Source organism: Macaca fascicularis, chromosome 3 (assembly GCF_037993035.2).
Source record: "Macaca fascicularis isolate 582-1 chromosome 3, T2T-MFA8v1.1".
NCBI lineage: Eukaryota > Metazoa > Chordata > Mammalia > Primates > Cercopithecidae > Macaca > Macaca fascicularis.
The window spans coordinates 8,739,806-8,759,256 of record NC_088377.1 but is presented as its reverse complement, the minus strand read 5'-3'; the positions used below and the strand labels follow the sequence as shown (position 1 = coordinate 8,759,256).

General features: G+C 39.8%; 1 long non-coding RNA gene across 1 annotated transcript; it reads left to right on the top strand.

Moving 5' to 3' along the window:
* Positions 1-1,669: 1,669 nt before the first annotated feature.
* Positions 1,670-18,357, top strand: LOC135970009 (uncharacterized). The gene is made up of 2 exons (XR_010585369.2): positions 1,670-1,767; positions 16,075-18,357. It is a non-coding gene; the product is annotated as an uncharacterized lncRNA (long non-coding RNA).
* Positions 18,358-19,451: the final 1,094 nt, after the last annotated feature.

Sequence of the window (19,451 nt, the reverse complement as noted above, 5' to 3'; positions counted from 1 at the left end):
GTTTCTGTAGCTGATAGGGAAGCTGATTTTTCTTTCACTTTAAGTTCGGCTCAAGCCACAGCTATGAGGCAGGGCTGCAACCATGCAGGTCGGTTTTGGACTATATATAAGAAATTGGTCTGGATGCCCTGGCTGTCTGCCCACCCCAGTCACCACCTTAAATACACGGCCAATTGTTTCCCGATCTATAGTTCCTTCTACCAGCCATGTGACACCAAAAGAGGGCCATTCTATTTCACAGAGAGTTCTCAACCTCTGGGGGGTCAACTTGATCCCATAACCCTCTGCATAACCTTTCTTGAAGTTCTTTAACATACATTGTAATGGGGTGGCTTTCGACAGCTTCCCTCCCTTTTCCTCCCAGTTGTGACGGAACTTATTCACTCTTTTACTTTCGCTTCAGACCGATTAGACCGTCTCCCTCATGGGAGTTTTCAGATGCCACTTAGCTTTAATGGAGGGTTCATATGAGTCCCGAACCTGGACCAACACAATTGCTAAATTGTGAGGTGCCTCCCTAAACCATATGCAGTAGCCCTGGAGGAAGTTCACCACTAGTCCTGGTTGGTCCCACACTTCACTAGGGGCGTACGGTCTATGCTAATAGACCTGTGGCCCTACACACTTCACTCCCCACATTGGCTCCTTTTAGAATTTAGAACTGCCTCTTTCACATGCATTCACACACTTCCCCACTCCCAGTTCCTTTTCTCTGGGTGGGATGTAGGTTTCATCCGACTTTGTGAGCCCCTCTCGCATCCTGGGTTGGACTACTCAGTACACCCTGGGTGCAGGTTTCATCCAACTTTGTGAGCCACTCTCACGTCCTGGGTCAGACTACTTGGTGCACCCCTGGAAGTTGATCAGGCTCCCCTTCTGTCTTTGTGGGATGGGTCCTGCCTTGGGCCTCAAACCTTACCATGGTCCTGTAGCGCACTATCCGTGGAATCATCCTGTAATCCCTTAGGTTCTGTTGTGCTGTCAGGGAGGGGCACTGGATCACAGGAGAGCTGATCCCTTCTCTGGGTTTAAGTTCCCCAATGGCATGCCTGAGGTCATGGTTCTCCCCCAGCTCGGGGCCCCAGACCCACAGGCAAAGGAGACAGCAATCCTTTCATCTCCACTCCTGGCTGGCTCACCAAAATGTTGCAGGAATCAGGAGACTGGAGAGACCACTGAGTGGAACAGGAGGATTTTAGTGAGTGCACTCAAGCCCAGCAGATTAACAACCAAAGGCTGAGCCCCGAACAAAGGCAGGGCTTGACTTTTATACACACTTCTGAAAGGGGGTTGGCTAGTTTGAAACAAGCTTACAGTGGAGTGAAACGCAGTGGCATGAAAGCAGGTAACAAAGACAGCTTATCAAACAGTGACAGGCCTGTAACTCAGGCTTGTTTAAGCATGTCATGTGACTCCTGCTATGTGGCCCAAGTGGCTGTAATCTAGGCTTGCTCAAGCTTATCTTGTGTCCTTCACTGTGCCACCCAGATAGAAAGCAGGAACTTACAGAAACCAGCCACAGAAAACAGGAATTTGCAAACTTACAAAACTTCCCAGGGTACCATAGCATACGGGGTTGGGGGAGGGGTGGGGTGGGTCTCGAGCTGCCTAATGGAGAAAAATTTGTTTTTCCTCTTTTTAACTTTTGCTTCAATACAACATTTTGTTTATACACTCAGCAGCTGATGGGCATTTGGGTTGCATCCACTTTTTGACTATTCTGAATAGTGCTACTATGAATATTCATGCACAAATTTTTATGTGGAGGTATGTTTTTATTTCTCTTGGGTATATATCTAAGAATAGAATGATCATATAATAACTCTGTGTTTAACATTTTGAGAAATTGCCAACATTTTTCTTTTTTTTTTATGTTACCTCCCATAATGGATGAACATTCCAATTTCTTTGCATCCTTGCCAACACATGTTATTATCTATCTTTTCATTGTAACTATCCTCGTGGTTTTGAAGTGGTATCTCATTGTGGTTTTGATTTGCATTTCCCTAGTGGCTAAAGATGTTGAACATCTTTTCATGTTTTTATTGACAAGTTGTTTCTCTTCTTTGGGTAAATGTCTTTTTAGATCCATTATCCTTTTTTAAACTCAGCTATTTATATTTTTATTGTTGAGTTGTTAAGAATTCTTCATGCAGTCTGGATATAAGCCCATTATCAGATATGTGATTTGCAAATATTTTCTCCCATTCTGTGGATTGTCTTCTTTTCACTTTCCTGATTGTATTATTTGCAGCACAAAAATGTTTAATTATACTAATGTCCAAATTATCGGTTTTTCTCTCTTGTCCATTTTTGTTTGTTTGTTTGTTTATTTTTACTGTCATCTGTAACAGCAGTTCACAAAGTTTGCTTTCATGTTTCCTCTTAAGAGTTTCATAGATTTAGCTCTTCTATTTAGGTTTATGACCTATCTCAAGTTAATGCAATGTCCTTAGTGAATTATCTTGGCACTACTGATTGAAATGAACTAGTTTACTTTTGGACTTTCAATTTTATTCAAATTTATTTATTGATCTATATGTTTATTTTTATGTCAATACCATACTGTCTTGTTTATTGTAGCTTTGAAATAAGTTTTGAAATCAGTGTGAGATCTTCAATTTAGTTCTTTTTCAATATTCTTTTGGCTACTCTGGTTCCTTTGAATTCCCATATAAATTATAGAATCACCATGTCAGTTTCTACAAAATAGCCATTTGGAATTTTGATAGGTATTGCATTGAATGTATAGATCAATTTGATGAATGTTGCCATTTTAACAATACCAATTCTTCCAATCCATGAACATGGGATGTCTTTCCCTTTATTTTGGTCTTTTTAAATTTCTTTCAACAACATTTTGTAGTGTACAAAGTGTTACATTGCCACATCATAGTTGTTCGCTGTACAAGTCTTATAATTTTTCATTAAATTTATTCCCAAGTATCTTATTCTTTTAGGATGTTATAAATAAAATTGTTTTCTTAATTTCTTTTCAGATTCTTCATTGTTAGCATATAACAATGCAATTAATTTGTGTATAGTGATCTTGTATAATGCAACCTTTCTAAATTAATTTATTCTAATTATTAATAGTAGATTACTTAAATTTTCTACATACCAAATCATGTCATATGTAAATGTAAGAACTTTTCCTTTTGTTTTTGCAAACTTAATTTTTAAGATTTATCTTGTTTACCCAATTTCCCAAGCTAGAACCTCCAGAATATTGTTAAATAGAAGTAGTGAGAGTGGACATACTTATGCTGTACCTGATCTTTGGGGAAAAGCATTCGGTCTTTCACCATTAAGTATATGAGCTGAGATTTTGTATTGTTTGTTTTGTTTTTGTAGATACCCTTCATCAAGTTGAAGAAGTTTTCCTCTATTCCTGGTTTATTGAGTCTTTTTTTTAAAAAATCATAAATGGATTTTGGATTTTGTTGCATGCTTTTTCTGCTCTATTGAAATGACCACAATTTTTTTGTTCTTCTTTCTATTGATATGGGGCATTACATTGATCGATTTTTTTGGATGTTAAACCAGCATTATATTTCTGAGATATATCCCACTTTGTCATAGTGAGTGTATAATCATTTTTGTATGTATCAATATTTAATTTACTTGTATTTTGTTGATGACTTTTGTGTTTTATATTCATAATAGATGTAGGTCTGGTTTTCTTGTGATATCTTTTGTTTTTGTGTCTATATAAAACTGACCTCATAAAATGAGCTAGGAATTGTTTTCTATTTTTTCAAATAATTTTTGAATAATTATAATAATCATTTGAATAAATAATGATTCTTTAAGTAACTGGTAGAATGGGTCTGGGCTTTTCTTCTGGGAAGTTTTAAAATTACTCATTCATTAGAGGTTTTTCTTTAAGATTTTCTATTTCCTTTCGAGTCAGTTGTAGTAGTTTATGTATTTTTAGAAATTTGTCCATTTCATTTATGTCCATGGCATGCAATCTTTCATACTATTCCCTTATAATATTTTTTTTTCTGTAAGGTTAGTAATAATATTCCCTCTTTAATTCTTGATTTTAATAATTTGAGTCTTCTCTCTTTTTTTCTTAGTCAATCTACCTGAAATTTGGTCAACTGTGTTGGTTTGGTCAAGGAATCAACTTTTGGTTATTAAGTTTTGATATAACTTTTCTAATCTTTATTGCATCAATTAGTGCTCTATTTTTTATGTATTACTTTATTTGGCTTACTTTAGAATTCATTTTCTCTCATTTTTCCAGTGTTTTAAGGTCGAAGTTTGGGAAATTGAGATCTTTCTTCTTTTATAATGTAAATATTTATGGCTATACATTTTCCTCTAAACATTGCTTTAAGTGCATCCAATTCACTTTAGTTTGGTGTGTTTTTGTTTTAATTTATCTCAAAGGATTTCTGAATTTCCTATATGACTTCTTATTTAATCACTGGTTATTTATGAACGTATTATTTAATTTCCAAATATTTATACATTTTTAAAATTTTCATCTTTTATTAATTTCTGATTTGACTCCAATGTCATTGGAGAATACATTTTGCATTATTCAAACCTTTTAACTTTACTGAGGCTTGTTTTATGGCCTAGCATATGGCCTGTCCTGAAGAAAGCTCCATGTGCACTTGTAAAGAAGATGTATATTCTACTGTTTGTGGGTGGATGGTCTATAGATGTTTGTTAGTAGTTTGTTTATAGTGTTGTTTGTTTATAATTATATATCCTTTATAATCTTCTTCCCGTGCTATACATTGTGGAAAGTGAGGTTTTAAAGTCCCTAACTATTATTGTTGAATTGTCTGTTTCTGTTTCTTCCTTCAATTCCATAAGTTTTTGCTTTATGTACTTTGGGACATTGTTGTTAGGTATTTATATGATTATAATTATTACATTTTTCTCATAGATTGGCCCTTTTATCATTATTATGTGTCTTCCATATCTCCACTAACATTTTCTGGTCTTAAAGTTGATTTTGTTTGATATTAGCATAACCACTCTGGCTCTCTATAGTTACTAGTGGCATGACATATCTTTTTTCATTCTTTTACTTTCAGCCTATCATCTGTGGACAATATATAGCTGAATCTTGTTTCTTTTTATCTAATTTAACAACTTACGACTTTTGATTTGACTATTTAATCCATTCACATTGCATAATTATTACTATGATTGGATATATGTCGACAATTTTACTCTTTGCTTTCTGTATGTCTTATATCACATTTTGTTCCTCTGTGCTACCTTTATTACTTTTTTTGTATTAAATTAATGTTTATAATATAATATTTTAATTTTTAGTGATTTTTACTATACTTTTTAGCTGTTTTCTTAGTGGTTGCCCCAGGGCTGACTAAGAAAAAAGTGAGATGACTCAAATTATGAAAATCAAGAATGAAAGAGGGAATATCATTACTAATTTTACAGAAATAAAAAGTATCATAAGGGAATAGTATGAACAATGTATTAATTTATCAGAATGATGTGTACTACCTTAATGTGAGTAAAATAGAGACACTTTTACGTAGCTCTATTCTGTCTTCCTCTTTTTTAATATTATTATTATACATATTACCTATATATGTAACAAACCTTGTTATAATTGTTACTTTATATAGTTTTATGTCTTTTAAAGAAGCTGAGAGAAGGAGAGAAATACATACTTATAGAATTTCTTACATTAATCTTATTTATCCTTTCTGAGTCTTTTCATTTTTTTGCTATGCATTCAGGTTACCAACAGGTGTCAACTTCCTCCAACACAGCTCTACTCCCTTTCACCTCCTTTGGGCTATTTTTTATAAATATGTTAGATTTATATTTGTTATAAGCCCTAGATTATATTTTGAATGAAAAGTCTGTACCAGGCTTGTCCAACCTGCGGCCTGGGGACCACATGCAGCCCAGGATGGCTTTGAATGTGGCCCAACACAAATTCATAAACTTTCTTAAAACATTGAGGGTTTTTTTTTTTCTCATGAGCTATTGTTAGTGTTAGTGTATTTTATGTGGCCCAAGACAATTCTTCTTCCAATGTGGCCCAGGGAAGCCAAAAGGGTGGACAGCCTTGTGTCCGATTATTCTACACAATATAGAAAAATGATTAGTTACTGCAGCCCTGGGTTCCTGGCAGACTAAAGAGAAACACCCAATAGAAACAACTTCCTTCTAGCAAGATTTAGCAATGGTAATTAAGAGACTTCATAACTTTGTGATCTGTTCAAAAGACTGCCCAAAGCTAAGCCTAAAGGAACTCTCCAAGTTATTAAAGAGAGTTTCACAACTCTGGAGTTTTTTGTGAACAGGACAGCAATGCACTGAAACTATCAGAACTGCTTTAATGTCTGATATTCCTATGATTATAGAGAACCAACATGAATATTGCCGTTAGAATTACTAGAGAGCTCCTTTTTCTTATATAAATACTTCAACAAATATGAGTTTTTGCATAAAGACATCTTTTTTCAGAAGCTGAATAATGAGCGAATGCTTTTTTACAATGTTTTATATTTTTGACTTTTAAAATTTGTTCAGCATCCTGAATGAGACAAGTCTAAGAATGAAATCAAATGCAAATCTGGCAACAGAGATGTTTTGTGACTCATGAGTAAGCCATTCAGGTACAGACAATACCTGTCAGGCAGGTTAGGTGTGTTGCTAGATCACTTTCTCCAAGCTCAAACACAGATGTGATGTCTAGACACCCACATAAGGTATTTCATGCTAAAATCAAGAAATACTGGGAGTTCCACTGAGACCTTAACTTTCAGGAAAAAAGAAATCAGTGTGCTCAAAGAAGAGTAGCTATAATCAGTCTTTGGACACAGAAATGTTGCACTCTTTTTGGGGGCTCCTTTCTTGAAGCAGACGTTTCTTTCCATTTCTTTTTTTCTTTGTCAGAAAATCATTTCACAAAGCGCTTTGAGATTTAACTAAATTTTCTTATTTTGTTTAAAAAGTTGAGCTGGGGCCGGGCATGGTGGCTCACTCCTGTAATCCCAGCATTTTGGGAGGCCGAGGTGGGTGGATCAAATGAGGTCAGGAGTTTCAGACCAGCCTGGCCAACATGGTGAATCCCCGTCTCTACTAAAAATACAAAACTTAGCCAGGCATTGTGGCATGTGCCTGTAATCCCAGCTACTCAGGAGGCTGAGGCAGGAGAATGGCTTGAACCCGGGAGGTGGAGGTTGCAGTGAGCCAAGGTCGTGCCACTGCACTCCAGTCTGGGCAGTAGAGCGAGATTTCATCTCAAACAAACAAACAAACAAAAAAAGTTAAGTTGGAATTTGAGCTTATTTATTATTCCTTGAAAATAAAGTGTAGATACCCTCAATTGCTACCATAGGGAGTGCAAGAGCTCACAGCAAGAGCTCAGTGAGTATAATTTGTCCTCCTGGGTTTTTGTTTGTTTGTTTTGATTGCACATTCACTCTATCAATAATATGAATGTTTCAAATTTTGTCTTTGAAATGTGGACTAGCAAAATTACTAAGATACTGAGTACTTAAAGTTACTTATAAAATACTGCTTAAAGATATCAACAATTGTTGGTCTGTAAAGCACTCTAGAAGTTGTTTACAATTTTTACTGACAACTACGTGAAATATAAACATAAAACATTTGGATCTTTGATGAGCTTCAATTAGAGATGTTTTTTCCAGAATATGTCATTTTTCCAATGATAAATGGTTTAGATTGTGTTAATATTTCTGTTCCACAATTGTAGTATTTCCTTTTGCCCATTGGCTTTTTATTCATTCATTTCTTCAAAAAATAAATATTATATTGTTTCATCCCGGTGCTTATATGGAGGCTCAGGAGGCTCTGCATCCCGACCCCTCCGCTTTCTGTCTTACCTGCCAGGTCAGGATGAGAAATGCCATTGGGTTTATTGAGGCAGGGATGGTGAGTCTAGCTTTCAGTTTCCTGTACCTGGCTGACATGATTTTCTTCACCATCACTTGCTCTGGCTGATACTTGTATCCATATAGAAAAATATAGATATAACAAAAGCTTTGAACAAATGAAATCAAATTCTAATTCTACTAGAAGGCACCTGATGTCATTCTCTTAATGACTTTTTAGAGTATTACTGCACTGATACCCTCCACCAGGGGGTAGGGGAGGAAGCCTATATTCTACTCTGTCTGCATATCTAGTACTTTGCTAGTGGCCGATTTGGTGCTCTGTAAACAGGTCCTTTCTTCCTGATACTTTCATATTCTTAAGCCCATTAACAGCATGAGGTAGACACATATGGGTGGATTCCCAAGTCAGATGCTTGGTTCTGAAACTATCTCTAAAATCTACTGTAGATTGATTTTCAGACCATTTTCCAGTGATGGAAACAGGCTCTCCCTGTGAGTTTATACAGGCTTGTTTCCCCTAATGTTTCACCCAAAATGAGGTTAACCCTGGAAATTCCAGTGCCCCTTAGCTACAGGGGCCCTCCACTGAGAATGGCTTAGTCCTAGGTGGGGTACAAATATTATGCTTGTTGCCTGTTCACATCCCAGGAAAAATACTGATTTCTGCTCCTGAAGTCATAAAAGATTATTCAGTCATAAGCCCTATGTTTGAGACTATCTTCAACTCTAAGCGGCTGCACACATCCAGCTTGTTCTTCCTGACTGAGGAGGTCCAGAAGCAGACAGTCTGTGGGTGGGAGTGTAACTCACAATGTCATCAGGGACCCAGTTCCCTTTCATTTCTACTCAGTCATCCTTGGCACAGATGTGTTGCTCTGCATTACAAGAGGGATGTTTGGTCCACCAGCAGCAGGAGGAAGGGAAAGGGGCAATGGGCAAAGATAACATATCCATTAGCAAACCCTTCTAAAGAGATTTCCCAGAGGCAGGACGAACTTCTCACCCAAAATTTGGTTCAGATGTTGAGACTGATGATACCACACATGCATCCACTAAGAAAGTATGGAAAGGTTTATTACTCACATAATGATGCAAAAATAGCTTTAGAGACCAGAGAAGAGAGACTGACTTGGCATTTATTGTGGGTAGAGGTGAAGCTGGGGTGAAGGCTCTTGCACATGGGTGGAGGCTTGTGGGGTTTAAATTTCCCACCAATTCCAAAGGAGGGAGCACTTGGGCTTTCTTATCAGCTTCCTGGATGTGGAACAAAAGGAGAAGAGGGAGTAATGGGATTTGAATGCAGCCAGACATCAGAAATGTAGTCAGACTCTTTATTGCACTGTCTCGATACCCTTCTCCTGGCATCTTAACGCAGGCTGAGAAATGGGTGTTTTAGTGGCCACAATGGAGGGCTGTTAGCACAGAAGGAGTGCAGGATGGAGGTGAGCAGAGGGAAGGCAGCAGGCTTTGCCAGCCCAGCCATCTCATCTTTCCTGCTGACCTCCATTCAGAGATGAAAAGTGACCTTGGCTGCCCACCAGGATCAATGGTGTTGAGGCACTTGGCTCACTTTTGTTACATAACCAAATCCAGTGAATTACAGTAATATGGCCTTTTCCAAAGCATGGAGGAGCAAGAGGAAAACCACGAGAAGGAAGAAAAGAGCTACCCTTTGGGACAGAGCAGAGCCCAGTGAGTGTGTTCAGCTATAAATACAGGCATCCTAAAGATCCATCGCAATGGTATGTCCTTCTGATAATTGCAAAGAAAAAGGGAACACACAAGTTAAAAACAACAACAATAACAATAACAATAGAAAGCAAAACAGCCTAATTCTGTCCTCTAGACTGGAGACTGTAATTTCCACCGACCCCCTTGGGACACTATTAAGTTTATTCTAGGGTGAGTGGGTGCGCAAGGGAGGCAGTGAGTATGGCTGAGATCACCTGGTGGCAGGGTGCTCACGCACGGCCACGGGTTCTACAGGGCCGTGCATGGCCTGAGTCTCTAGATAGTTGGGAAGCTCCACCTTCTGCCCCAGCCCAAGGGGGCTGGGGCAGTCATGGATATAGCAATTTTCATAATTCTCAGGGATCAATGATGAGCATTGAGCAGGCTTGATTCTCACACACATACGCAGTGGCCTGGTCTTCCAGTCATCGGAGGGTACTCAGGAAAGGCAGCCAGTGGGATAGGAAGCTCGAGGGGTCCCCATCAGCCAGAATCAGCACCTTGTTAGGAATATAGACAGGGTGGACACACTGCACCAGAACTTTGGTGTCCTTGGCCTGGCGGTCTCCACAGATCGCGATCTGCCTGAGGGTCTGCTGCTGGACTGAGAGGGCATGGACCATCTCCAGCAATGCCACTGGGACACGGTGCATGTGCTGGGAGAAGGCGGTCAATAGGCACACACACTTGTCCATCCAGTCCTTGTGACCCATGAAGCCGTGCAGCCAGGGCAAGTTGTGGGCTGATCCAGAACTCGCGCTGGACTCTGAAGACTGTAATGTTTTAAACTCTAGGAGGAATGTCCTCTGAAAGATTGTTCAGAAGAGGAAGTATTTTTCCCCACTGGAAGGAAAAGAGGGGAGAAGAGTCAGAATGATTAGATAAAAGTGCTTTCTAATATGTTATTGTTCAGAGTACAGTGTAGAAAAACAAAAGTATAGTAAAAAATGATTCTCCCTTTCAGTTCTCTCTTTTACCTTTCTCTCTCTCACATTTTTGTACTCGGATGTTGCTCCCTGGTTGAAAATAATTCCGCAGTTGAAAAGCAAGTCACTTGGGAAGATCTGGAAGTTAAAGCCCTATCAATACTTTTCAAATATGACAATAAATATCTGGGCAATGATGAAGGGCAACTTGCAGAAACACCATTTTCCATTGAGAAGGTGGTTATTGGCTTGCTATTAGAGGAGGAAGAAAGATCTATGTTTATGGAGCTGATGGAGAAGCATTCAGAACTAGCTGTTTTTGTGTTTAATATTTCAGTGAGGCAGGTATCCCTGAAGGTATGTTGACACTTACCTCTAAGGATTCAACCAGAAATCTCTTTGATTTGACATTTATTTTACAACTTTGATGGTTGTGACCGCTGCTCAGTTCCCACAGGTTGCTGTTTGACCACCCCAAGGTCACAAAGCCACGAAGTCAAAAAATATGTTCAATTCAGTAGCCAGTTACGGCTCTGGGCTCAGGGACCCCATCTCCCCAAAAACTAGCAGTCTAGAGGACTCCCTTGGCAGAGAATCTGAGCACATGCGTTCTGAGAAGCCTCTTCTGGGGTACTGATTTATTTTTATTTTTCCCCCTTTTCCCCTTTATTCTCTTGATGAGCTTCAAAAAAAAAAAAAAACACATCCATTGCAGCTGGAAAGGCAGAAAAGGCACTTAACTTCAACCATATTTTTGATACCCTAGGAAAACTAATTAGAAAGAATACACAGAGAACAAGGTATGGCATAGATGCACAAGATCTTTGCAGGCCAGTGAGTAAACCGAAGACACGATAAATCGTGGGTCTGCCAACCTTATCTTAAAGTGAAAAATTGAGCTACAAACAAAATACAAGTGCCACCACTCCTAGTGTGAAGAAGTCGGCTTGGGCCCATATCCCAACTTTAAGTAAAGTAGAAAACATTTCTTTTATGTCTGCTTTGCCGTGACTGCCTTGCAGTGGAAACAGGACATTTTTGCCATGCATTTATCATTTGATGCAGATGTTTGGCTCAAGTTTCCTGATCTTGTCAGCAAAGTTGACGTTAAAACATTAGAACAAGAATTGTGGTTTATTTACGTTTTCTTACGAGGCGCAAATTTGCATATAGGAGCATTGTTTTTATTGCAGCTTCTTAGAGAGCCTCTAGTTTTGGAGTGTATGCCCTATTTTTTCTCCATGAATAGTTTGATAGTTGTACTTAAATTTATGGATTCTTTCTACCTCTTTCTACCTTTATTTCTCCAAGTACCAGCACATTTTATTACAGTGATTGCTGCTTTCCTGTTTTTATTTAATAGCCATCAAGAAATATAGACTCCCACCATAGCATTGCAGGTGGCTAACCCCATCTTGACCTCTAGACTTTTCTAAGTCTGCAAAGAATAAAAACAAGGAGGAATTTGCCAAGTTCATCAAGTCTAGACCTTCCTTAGAGGCCTAATGACTATATTTGAAGCCACTCTGGCCAGTTTTCCTGATTGGAAATGGTTAAAAAGTAGCTAGGAAGTTCTGAAAAAGCAAAAGTGGTTAAGATAACAAGTTAAGCATTAGCAAGGAAGTTTTTCTTGAGCTCAAGTATTAATACATGGTCTGGGCTTTAGGAGTAATTTTACACCAGTTGTCTGTTTTCCTTTTAGAGTTGGATGGAAAGTTGTTCTCAAAATGCATCTGAGTTGTTGAATATCCATTATGTTACAGGGAAGCCATTCCTTCTTCCAAAACAGTTTTAATTTTTATGGAGTCTAAGTTAAAACAGGAACATTTATTTTCTTATGGGTAAAGTTCCTGGAATGCTCTATTACGTGGATTTAGTACATTTTTTGACCAAATAACACTTGACCAAACATTATTTTCAAAATTGACTTCTCTAAAAAAAAAAAAAAAAGATTTAAAAATACGATTCCTTTTGCTGATGAGCGTCATACTTTGGCATTTAGTCTGTAAAACCTTGGCGTTTAGTCTGTCTTCCTGGAGCTCAGTTCTTGAAATGCATGTCTCGCATTCAGGGCTTTCATAGTCAACAGGTGGAACCAGCCACTGGTGTTCTGCTCATAATAAAAATTATACATGTGTATTAACATTGCTCTTGAAGTTAATAAACACACCCAAATCTGGTTAATTTGTTCAAGTTATTGACAGATTCTCTGTGATTTACTGGGATTAATGAGTATGCAAATACAAGGAAAAATGCCCAGGATAGAGAACATCATGGAACATATTGTACCTTATTGTAAAATAAAAATAGCCCTGGACAGCCCATGGAATGCGTTCTAACAGCTTAATCAGTTCTTTACTGTGGTTTTCCTGCCAGCCGGGGAGCCCTGCGTCACAGAGGGTGGGTGCCAAGTGTCTGGTTTGCGCTTTGGTAAGATTTTTCTTTTTCTTCCTGATAATTTTCAGGTTTGCAGTTTCTCCAAATGCAAAACATCCAAGCCACCTCCCTCTGCAGTGGAGTATTGATTTTGTTCTAGATTTCTCAGCAAAGGTTGGGATATTAGAGTTGAAAACACAAGTGAGTAGGGTGAGCCCACAGTCTCTGTGACGGGGCCTGCTGGACACTCCCAGTCTGCTGGCGAATGGCAGAGGCCTGGGACAGCATGGTGGAATTTTCATCTTGTACAAATGAGCTTGGCGTCTTAAATCCAGGTCCTCTGCTACCAACAGCGAATTTGTTATAGTGTGAAGTGTTGAGGCAACTACCTAAATAAATCTGGGCAAAATATACTATCAAATCAATCAGGGATTTCCACCCTTCATGAATTATCTCAGGTTTTAATCTAAATTGTTTAAGAATGACTGACTCACGGCTGGGCGCAGAGGCTCATGCCTGTAATCCTAGCACTTTGGGAGACCGAGGCAGGCAGATTGCCTGAGCTTTGGAGTTCAAGACCAGCCTGGGCAACACAGTGAAATTCAGTCTCCACTAAAATACAAAAAAATTAGCTAGGCATTGTGGCGGGCGCCTGTAATCCCAGCTACTTGGGAGACTGAGGCAGGAGAATTGTTTGAACTAGGGAGGTGGAAGTTGCAGTGAGCCGAGATTGCGCCACTGCCCTCCAGCCTGGGCGACAGAGTGAGACTCCATCTCCAAAAAAAAAAATGACTTGCTCCCTTGCTCCCTTTTTGCCCTCTGTACATATGGCCCTAGAGTCAGTGTTTGAAAAACTGCTTTCCACTGTCCAGAGAGGATTATTCTTAATAGGCTGATTATCCTGGAGCCCACGGCCACCCTTCTGGGCTCTAGTCACCTCTAGTCCATGTCGTGTTAATTCGTCATTTTGTTTTGTGCAGGCAAGACTTGGATGTGCAGTTTTCATGCCATCTCTTGATTGTTTACCCAAACATAAAATGTAACCAGGGAACCAGCAATATGGTAGTTATGCGCTTCCCAAATCAACTTGAAGTTGATCCTAAATGCTGTTTCCACTACTGCTTCTCTGATGCGGGTTCTGCCCCAGTGATAGTGAGCTGGCATTCCTGTGAACCAGGATTGCACATGGGGGCTATATGTGGAAACTCCGACCCCATGGTGCCTGCCACACACTAACACACATACTCTTTGAGACCCAACCAAAACAGCACTCAGGGGCAAAGAGTTTAAAGAGACGGGGCTTTATCCAACATTGGAACTATTTTAAATGCCCGAAGTAGTTCCATTTCAAGTTCTTCAGATGGCCTATGAAGCTCTATAGGACACCTTTCCCTAAGCCCTTGCCCTCGCACCTCCCCTGACACGCCCAGCATCTCTCTTCTGGAGGCCTTCCCCGCTAAAGCTTTCTGTGCAACTTCTTGGCTGACTCATCTATCCCCACCAGGCTCTATCTAACAGCAGCCTCATCAGGGACACCTTCCCCTCCTGCCATCACCCTCACCTGCTCTGTGCTCCCCCAGCCCATATCTTCATTACATAAACTATTTCTTTGTATGCTCACTTATAAGCTTAAGGGAAAGAGACAGTAAGCTTGTCAGGGTAGGAAGTCTGTTTTGTTTATTGCAGTCTCCATATCCTACGGAAGGGTGCCGGGCCCACTGTAGATGCTAAATTAAAACTGGTAAATGTTGAACAAATAAAATGATTAAATCAAATGGTGTAGTATGCAAGGAAGAAACAAAGATAGGGATTGAAGTCCCCGCCTCTCTACCTGGCTGTGTGACTTCAGTCCAGTTATTGAACTTCTCTTGCTTTTAATCTTCTTATCATTATAATTATTAAGATTTGGGCCACGTTTTTAGAAAGTTAAGATTTTGGGTGGCTTTTCGAGCTTTAACACTTTAAAATTGTTTATCTTCTTTTCTGAATTTTTTTTTTTTTTTTTTTGTCCTGCTGGGCTGTAATTTTCTTAAGGGCAGGATTATAAAAGATGCATCGTTTTATTTCCTGAAAGTCACAGGATAACACTTACACGAAGGTGCTCAATAATCACTTGTTGGAAATAACCTTTTTTTCCCCCCCAGAAAGGCTGTTTCAAAATGTGTATTTTATAGTATTTGATTTGCTAGATCGAGGGTTGGCAAACATTTTCTGAAAGAAGTCCAGCTAGTAAATATTTTGAGCTTTGCGGCCATACTTCTTCTTCTTTTTTTTTTTTTTTTTTTTTTTTTTGAGGCGGAATCTCACTCTGTTGCCCAGACTGGAGTGCAGTGGTGTGATCTCATGATTTCAGCTCACTGCAACCTCCACCTCCCAGGTTCAAGCGTTTCTACTGCCTCAGCCTCCCAAGTAGCTGGGATTACCTGCCACCACGCCCTGCTAATTTTTGTATTTTTAGTAGAGACAGAGTTTTGTCATGTTGGCCAGACTAGTCTCGAGCTCCTGACCTCAGGTAATCTGCCCGCCTCAGACTTCCAAAGTGCTGGGATTACAGGCGTGAGCCACCACGCCCGGCCTATATTTCTTTATCACAACTCTGCAACTCTGCCATTTTAGCCTGAAAACAGCCATAACAATTTGTGAATGAATGGGCATGGCTGTCTTGAAATGAAACTTTATTTGCAAAAAACAAATGGCAGGCTACGTTTGACCTGTGAGCTATAGTTTGCTCGCCTGGCACTAGAGAGTTACTGTCATAAAATAACCAATTTCTAAAAACGAACTCTTTGGTTCCACTATGTTTCCGAGTAAGTTACATGAGATCATTTAAGTTTCACTTCTATTGTTGGGAATTTGTTATTTGAATAAAGATTTTCTGAGTGACCCTCAAGCTTGGGTCTTTATTTCATTTTTAGATTATGTAAGGCTTGACCCACTTAAGAAATGTAACCGTCTTTTTTTTTTTCTCCTATTAAAAAAGTTGTGGTTTTTTTTGTCTTTGTGACTATCTTGTTTACACAAACTGAACCTGAGACAAAGCCTCTAGTGACTGCTTTTTGTGGTTAAACTGGTTTCTTACCCACCAAAGTCTAGAAGAGGGAAAGAAAGAATTGTACCAGTTTGATGTGTTTTGTGTAACAAAAGCCAGATTGTATCTCCTTCTCTCTCCCCAGGTCTGTATACAACTTAGGACCAAGAGGTGGACTTTGGTTTCTTAGTTCAAGCTAAAAAAACAATACCAGGGGAGCAGGAACCATGGGACATCCCAGGCTTGGTGCAGAAACCTGACCTGAACTGGACCTTAAGATCAGAATATAGACCTATTGTCTTTCCTCACCTGACTATTACCAAACTAACTTCCGCATCTCCTGGGAGTGCTTTCTATTTCATCCAGGCAGTGCCCTTATCTGATCTGGAGTGGGTTTATCTCTGGGAGAGCTATTGATGTGCCTGACAGGAGAGGACACTGAGAGTACCTCCAGTCTCCAACTGCCCCCTCCGGCAGAACTGAGCAAGCCCTAACCATGCCCAAACCATCATTATCTCTGGTTCCATCTTAGTCCCTGCACACCCTAGGATTCAACAACTCAAGTAAGTGGGGGAGGGGAACATCTTTTCTCCCCTGGGAAACCTTGTCTCCTCCCAAGCCCTGGGAGGAGAGGACTGCTGCTAATGAGACAGTGATGGTTAGTCTTACAATTTTTACAGTATTATCTGCAGAACAAATGACTGCCAGCAGGTACTCTGAATCTCTTTTCTTTCTAATAAGATGTAATCAACGAAACAGACTGTGGTCTGGGAGCTGACCAAAGGATCAGCTAAAGGAACTGGACACATCCTGAGTTAGTTAACACGTCGGTGTTGTTGGTCTAAGATGCTCTTTAGGGGCTGGTGACTCATTCATGATGTGCAGGAAACAGCACAGACACCTCCATGACCACAGAAGGTTTCTACAGGCGCCGTCATCACAGGGTCTACAAACAGAAGGAAGTCAGAGAGAGAGACTCAGGGGAAGGCAAGGCGGGGCTGGAGACCTGGATTCTGCATCGGAGTTTACCTCATCCTGGTTCTACTCCCAAAGTCCTCTCTGTGTGGCCATATCCCTGATTCTCAACCTGGCTTCATTCCAGTCATCTCAGGATCTCACAGACAACATTGATGTCCAGGCCCTACCACAGACAAATGAAATCAGAATCTCTTGGACATTTAAAAATGAGTGATTCTTTCTTGGTGATTCTAATGTGTAGTCAGGGTTGGGGCCACTGCTTTACTTCATGACATCATGACACTAAAAATAGTACTGGAAAGAAGGAAGGCTACCATCTGCCTTCCAATTTCTTCAGCTGGGAACCTCTTCATAAGACTGTATCTGAAACCAGGATATGAGATCCTTATAAGTAATTCCATTTAAAAGAAAGAAAGAAAGAAGCCGGGCGCGGTGGCTCACACCTGTAATCCCAGCACTTTGGGAGGCCGAGGTGGGCGGATCACAAGGTCAGGAGATCGAGACCACGGTGAAACCCCGTCTCTACTAAAAATACAAAAAAAAATTAGCCGGGCGCGGTTGTGGGCGCCTGTAGTCCCAGCTACTCGGGAGGCTGAGGCAGGAGAATGGCGTGAACCCGGGAGGTGGAGCTTGCAGTGAGCCGAGATCGCGCCACTGCACTCCAGCCTGGGTGACAGAGCGAGACTCCGTCTCAAAAAAAAAAAAAAAAAAAGAAAGAGAGAGAGAGAGAGAAGGAAGGAAGGAAGGAAGGAAGGAGGGAAAGAGGAAGGAAGGGAAGGGACAGGAAGGGAAGGGAAGGAAAAGAGAGAGAGAGAAAGGAAAGAAAAAGAAAAAGAAAGAAAAGAAAGAGAGAAAAAGGAAGGAAGAGAGAAAGAGAAAGAGAAGGGAGAAGGAAGAAAGAAAGGAAGGAAAAAGAAAGGATGAAAGGGGTGTTTACAGCTGGAAATCAAGCAGAACTTTGCCTGACACATGTTCTTTTTTGGCCATTTTAGCCTTTTCTTTTGTGGTGTGAACCATTACTTCAGCCCAGTTAACCCTGAGATCACCCACAAAGACTGAATTCACAGTTGGCTGTTCAGTATAGCGATTCAAGGTGAGGACTGTGAAGTGAGATCAGGATTTGAATTTCTGTTTCTCAAATCACCAACTATTTGACCTTGGGCAAGTGACTTAAGTTAAGACTTAGTTTTATCATTTATAAAGTAAGAAGAATAATACCTATGTCACATACTCTGAAGTATGATAGTCAATGTGCTATAAAAATGAATTCATAATTAAATGACATGGTAGACATAAGGCATTTAAATCAAATTCCTGATCTATAGCAAACCTTCAACATATAGCAGCTGTTGTCACTAGAACTAAAACGAATCATGTATCTAGGCTAGGGTCTGGTTTCTTTGCTGTTTTGGATAACGGCTCAAGAATGAGAATAAAGCCCACTGAAGAAGTCTTGATTTTCCTTAAAGCTGTAAGCTCACTAGAGTTTTTTGTGTGTTGCCAATTTCAATCAGATCCAGGAGTATTGGTTACTGTTGGCCTATATGTCGAAGATTAACTTTGAGGAATCTTTCTGTGGAATTCAGGCCAAAAAAAAAAAAAATTCTGAGACTGCTTTTGATTTGCTTTGAGTTCATTGCAGCTCATGTGAAGGATGCAAATATTTCCATATTCCCTGCTATCTGCTAGGGGTCTTCAAGAGATGAGTCATAGTGACCTGGAGGTAACATTTTTAGAATGCTAGTTAAGATTAGTGTTAAGAACATAGACAAAGTCTGAATCTCTCCAATGCTTGATTTTAATTAAAAAGAAGAGGAAACATATTATAAAGCAAGCAGAATTTCAACATGATCTTTAGATGGTAAATTATGTTTTACCTTAGTCTGCATTATTACCACAATACTTGCACCTGGCTAGTATGTGGGGTGTGTGTGTGTGGGTTAAAGGGACCTGTTATTTACCTGCTTATCTATCAGATTGGTAATACCAATCCTACTCTGCAAATTTAACATCAGTGATTTACTGTTCATAATAGAATAAATGCATATTGAGAACCACACTTGAACTTAGCTCTTATGACAGGAAACTTTCAAAGTTAGAAGTTACACTGAGCTTGAATTTTAAGAGAGAGGCAAAGTCATTTAATAAAAGTAAAAAGTGAAGGATGGATGGATGGATGGATGGATGGATGGATGGATGGATAGATGCATGGATGCATAGGTATATGGATGGATGGATGGATGCATGCATGCATAGGTGGATGGATGGATGGATGGATGGATGGATGGATGGATGGATGAATAAATGGATGGATGGATGGATGGATGGATGGATGGATGGATGGATGGATGGATGGATACATGGATGGATGGATGGATGGATGGATGGATGGATGGATGGATGGATAAATGGATGGATGGATGGATGAATAAATGGATGTATGAATAAACGGATGGATGGATGGGTGGATGGATGGATCCATAGGTAGATGGATGGATGGATAAATGGATGTATGGATAAATGGATAGATGAATAAATGGATGG